Source organism: Emys orbicularis, chromosome 8 (assembly GCF_028017835.1).
Source record: "Emys orbicularis isolate rEmyOrb1 chromosome 8, rEmyOrb1.hap1, whole genome shotgun sequence".
Lineage (NCBI taxonomy): Eukaryota > Metazoa > Chordata > Testudines > Emydidae > Emys > Emys orbicularis.
The window spans coordinates 23,836,591-23,842,603 of NC_088690.1; positions in this window are offsets into that span (position 1 = coordinate 23,836,591).

Below are 6,013 nucleotides of genomic sequence, written 5' to 3' on the forward strand. Positions count from 1 at the left end.
TGTGCATATGAAAACACTACCTCTACTAAAGTGTTCGTTTTTTGTACTTCCGTCTTCACTTCCTATTGATACAAGTACTCTCCCGAAGGCTTCTTCTTGGAGCAAAAGCTTTTGTATATTATTGAAATCAATCCAGTAGCACCAGAGATTAATTTAATTCATTGGAGCAGATTTAGTGCTGGATGCAGCAAAGCAGGATGCTATTAGGGAATCTTGTAGTTCCTGATCTGCCTTTGCCTTGGCACAAGTTAAAGCAACCTGGGGGGTGCTGTAATAGACAATAATGAACTTTCTGAGTTATATTTAGGCTATTAACATATATTTAATGTTTAAATAAAAAAAGAGAGATTCTTAGGCTACTACAATTCACATGCTCATACGTTTGACCATGGGGGGAAAAGTGGTGGTTTGTTTTTCATGAAGCTATAGTGAATTAGTTGATAACTCAGAATTCATTGTTTCTTCAATTATCACTTCTGTTATGAAACTTATTCAGTGGTTTCTAACCACCATGTCAGGAGAGCTGTGCTAAGGAAATGGTTTATTTGGGGGATAGTACTGCTCTGAGGTCATTGTAGTTAAGGAGCTCTCATTGTTTCCGTTACATAACCCTGGGTCTTCAGCAGATTTTAATTCTACTGGAAAAGTGTGCTTCTAGCTGAAATATGTCATATGAGGTATCAGTCTAGGGGGAAAATGTGGGGGATCTTTTAATAGATTTTAAAATAAGTCTGTTGGGGGTGAGTTTCCAGTATCAGGAATGCCAAGAAAAATAGATATGGGCCTGTGTATGTTTGTTTGTGCTCCTCTAAACTTTACTCAGCTCCACAGCTGTGCATTATATAAACCCAATGCCCAGTCACTAAAAATAATGCTGGCCCACCACCTGCTTCTGGAGTGGGGAAAAGAGGAACCAGCCAGTTACCAGCCTTCTTGTAAGGGGACTGTAAGGTGGATAGAAAGCTGGCTAGATCATCGGGCTCAACGGGTAGTGATCAATGGCTCCATGTCTAGTTGGCAGCCGGTATCAAGCGGAGTGCCCCAAGGGTCGGTGCTGAGGCCAGTTTTGTTCAATATCTTCATTAATGATCTGGTGGATGGCGTAGATTGCATCCTTAGAAAGTTTGCAGTTGACACTAAACTGGGAGTAGTGGTAGATACGCTGGAGGATAGGGATAGGATACAGAGGGACCTAGACAAATTGGAGGATTGGGCCAAAAGAAATCTGATGAGGTTCAACAAGGACAAGTGCAGAGTCCTGCACTTAGGACGGAAGAATCCCATGCACTGCTACAGACTAGGGACTGAGTGGCTAGGCAGCAGTTCTGCAGAAAAGGACCTAGGGGTTACAGTGGACGAGAAGCTGGATATGAGTCAACAGTGTGCCCTTGTTACCAAGAAGGCTAACAGCATTTTGGGCTATATAAGTAGGAGCATTGCCAGCAGATGGAGGGACATGATCATTCCCCTCTATTCGGCATTGGTGAGGCCTCATCTGGAGTAGTGTGTCCAGTTTTGGGCCCCACACTACAAGAAGGATGTGGAAAAATTGGAAAGTCCAGCGGTGGGCAACAAAAATGATTAGTGGGCTGGAGCACATGACTTATGAGGAGAGGCTGAGGGAACTGGGATTATTTAGTCTGCAGAAGAGAAGAATGAGGGGGGGATTTGATAGCTGCTTTCAACTACCTGAAAGGGGGTTCCAAAGAGGACGGATCTAGACTGTTCTCAGTGGTAGCAGATGACAGAATAAGGAGTAATGGTCTCAAGTTGCAGTGGGGGAGGCTTAGGTTGGATATTAGGAAAAACTTTTTCACTAGGAGGGTGGTGAAGCACTGGAATGGGTTACTTAGGGAGGTGGTGGAATCTCCTTCCTTAAAAACCTCTAAGGTCAGGCTTGACAAAGCCCTGGCTGGGATAATTTAGTTGGGGATTGGTCCTGCTTTGAGCAGGGGGTTGGACTAGATGGTCCCTTTCAACCTTGATATTCTATGTCTGCCATTAATAATTCTTTGGCGCTACCAGATGAGATGTCAATTGGCTTAGTGTGCTGTCCTTAGAATTTCATTGCATGCTGAAATAGCACCTCCTTTTTGGCAAGGTCTATAGCTTTTTTGCTGTTTTCATCCCCTTTGGGGGGAAAACTAAGTGGGTAGGATTTGATATCTCAGATTTGACAGGACCCGGAGCATCGCTTTTATTATTTCTTTACTTTAAGGCAATGCTTGTCAAACTTTTTAGGCTGCGTACCCCTTGCCAAATAATGTAGTCTACCGCATACCTCCATCTGAGCTAGGGTCATAATATACATATGAGTAGATTTCCAAGTCTTACTAAATAAAATGAGTTGTCTACCATTACAGGATTTTTCTTGCCTACCTCCTGACAAGAGCTCACGTACCCCAGTTTGAAAACCACTGCTTTAAGGCATTGCATAATTATGTATGTTCCCAGAACAATAGCACCAGAGACTGACGTTCACAGAAGTATACCCAGACTGATATTCATTCATCAGTAGCTGTAAAATCGGGGCATCTGGTCACCCTAAGCTGTACAGACTTCAGCAGGCAGCTCCAGTTCACCTCAAACTTTACCTGGATGGGAATGGATGTGTGTACTAGCAGCTCCATGAGCCAATTGTGGCAGGGGGGTGGGGCAGTGTACGTCTTAGGCTAGGTCTACACTACGGGGGGGGGGGGGGGTCGACCTAAGATACGCAACTTCAGCTACTATAGCGTAGCTGAAGTTGCGTATTTTAGGTTGACTTACCTGGCTGTGAGGACGGCGGCGAGTCGACCGCTGCCGCGCCGCCATCGACTCCGTTTCCGCCTCTTGCCGCGGTGGATTTCCGGAGTCGACGGCAGAGCCATCGGGGATCACTAGACGCGATAAGTCGATCCCCAATAGATCGATTGCTACCCGCCGATCCGCAGAAAGCTAGAGGAAGTGGGGATGGGGAGCAGCCCTACCAGGCTGCTCGTGAGGTAGGGGCAGTGGCATCCACAGTGCATCGGGAAGGGATGTGGAGAAGAATGGCAGCCCCACAAATCCCACTGCACTGAAAAAGAGCAGCAGGAGCCCCACACTGGATATTGTGTGTGAGTGGAAATGGTGGCAAAAGCCCAAGAGATCACTGCAGCTGGGGGGTTGACAGCTCCACAGAGAAAGGGTAGGACAGCACCCCTACAGCCTCCTCTGTGCTGGGGACAGTGTACTCTTTTGCTAGATAAGCCACTTCCATCAATATAGTAGTTATGCATCAATTGTCTTCTGCCTCAGCCATTCAACATGCTAATATTTATACAAATCTTTGTTTCCATGCTGCAGCACAACTGCATTTCTTCTTTGAAGTGAGGTAAATGCAGTCCAGCATGTTCTAGCAACTAGCAGAAACAGCTGCTTCAACAAGATGGGATATGTTCATGAATTCACATAGCTGGTGACTGAAGAGAAATCTGCAGTAGAGAGATTAGGTAAACTGCATATCATTACATGTTTAGATTTATACAACAGGCCACTAGGTGGTAGGGTGCTACACACAGTCAACACAGTGAACAGTGTTTCAGCTTTAGGACTTAGATGAAGTTTTATTTGCTTATGTGGCTAATTTGTGCCTAAACATGTTTTTTTCCTTTTTTTTTTAAAGGTCTTTGGAAAATGGCCTTGCACTCGGTTTATCAGAATGTTGTGAAAACCATGACCACTTTCTGAATTAAATGCAGTTTCTAAAATGAAAAACCTAAAATGCCATCTAGTCAGTTTGGGTATGTATCCAGCCAGTGAACATGCAGAGTTTCCACATGCTTTAAAACAGACATTTTGAACAAATATCTCCTTCTTGCAGTACTATTTCAAAGACAAAATAAAGAACTGCAAAAAATGGGGTACAACTAACCTATATCAGAGTTTAATCGCTAGTCCAAAGATTTTTATACACCTGAGAATCCCGGGGAGGCTATCTTGTGAGTTACAAGTGTTTGCTCATAACTGCACAGTCATGTAGTGTGTTTGTATTAGAAAAATACACTTAAAAGGGTTTTCATGTTATATATTGTACATTAAAAGTACTTCAGCATGTGTATATATGTTGAGATGAGGAAGGTAAATGCTTTTAGAGTAATGGAGTATTCCACACAACTATTTTAGTGCTGAGAAAAATACTGTTTTCATTACTTTCATTTTTAAATAGTATAGTCACTACAGTAACAGCCCAAACCTCTACACTTTAGTGTAGTTAGTACGGTGTTTTGAACGCTTTTACCATAAGCTATTGGTGTTCAGAAATCACTGTGGTACGATCTGCGTTCCTCTCAAATAAGCTATACTAAAAATCTATTCTATATCACTGCCCGGAGCTTGGTGAGGTGTAGCCATATTTTACACTGTCAAGTGTACACTCCTGGAACCCAATTATTCAAGTCTGTTGGAAATATCCTATAAGAAGACCCTAGAGAGACTGATAGTTTAAAGCAGGGTGCAGGGTTGTGAATAGGAGCAGGATTTGTGTTGGTATGTTAGCCATTGTCCAAAATCTTGCACTATTTTTACAAAGCTCTTTTGTCATTACAAATTCTCTTGAGGTGACATTTACCCCATGTTACAGGGCCTGTAAAAACCCCTCCGAATGATGTATAGTCCAGATAAGGTTATGCATATGGAGCATCTAGTCAGGGGGTTTGTGCAACCCCCACCACCAACACAGAAGACTTGAATGGAGGCAAGCTACAGGAGGGATTATTGGGAGCTCTGCCTTCACAGATTCAAAGCCATCACGTAGGGGACATAGAGGGGCGGAGGTCACTATTTGGGAGGCTGCACTATAGGCCTATAGTTTGCCTGTATATTGGGGAATGGATTCTGTTACCCCAAACCTCAGTGGAGTTCTACTAATATTCAGATTGAGGTTTAATGAGCTGTATTTTATTTACAACTTGTATAGTAATTTCTGCTGTATTTAGACTGCACAGTTTGTCCAGCTTTTGAGTATACACACCTGTGAACAGACTTACAAGTAGTTTGAGGCAATGGTATAGATTATGGAGGAAAATCCTCTGAGGTTCCCTGGGGAGGAAGGGAAGTCCTTATGTGCAACTAGAGAGTCCTAAACATTGGTACATTTTAATAATTTTTTAAAACGTACAGCTAGTTTTTAGTCAAAGGACAATTTCAGCTTAATATCTTGTACTTTCCAGTTTGCATATTTGATTAGTTAAAATAAATAAATGTTTTCTATGAGTGTTGCATTTGCTTTATGACTTACATATGTTTTAGGGGAGTTGACATATTTATCCCCTCCTCTAGTTTATTTTCTGCCTGTTGCCTGCAACTTTTTAGCCTACATGCCAAAAGTCACATCATGCCATCAATTTTCAGTCAGAACCAAAGCACTTGCAAGTTCTGCCTGAAAATACATTGCCTGATATGAGCCCAATCCTGCAAATACTTACATATGCAAGTAACTTCATTAATGTTATAAACCCTAAAGGAACTTTTCATGTGAATAAACATGTGCAAATGTTTGCCTTACATAAGGAAGACAGTTTCCCCTACCCTCTACTACTTTAGTCTTAATAATAAAAGTAAATCAGTTTACTGAAATTGAAAAGGTAATTGCAATTAATTTAAAGTGAAATCAATATTTTAAAATGAGGTTAAAATACTAATAATTACAGGATATCTTAGCAGTTCTCAATTTTCACTCCTACTAAAGCATTAAGCATTTTTGGCTTGGGTTTCTGTTAGGATTTATGTATTTCTTAACACCGTGACAATCATTTAAAATTTAGTCTTGATTATAAAAATTATTTGCTGCTATTAAATATATCAGATATTATATTTTTGGAAGGTCTTCAGCAGGGTTTGCTGCTGGAAATATACAATCACTGATGTAATGCAAAATTTAGTTTTATATAACTTGATATTAAAGAAGATGAGTCTAACTTTTGTTTTGTCTTCCATGAGCTGAAAATAATTCCAGGGCAGCTTCTTGTACACTTTTAAAGGGTATTGATTG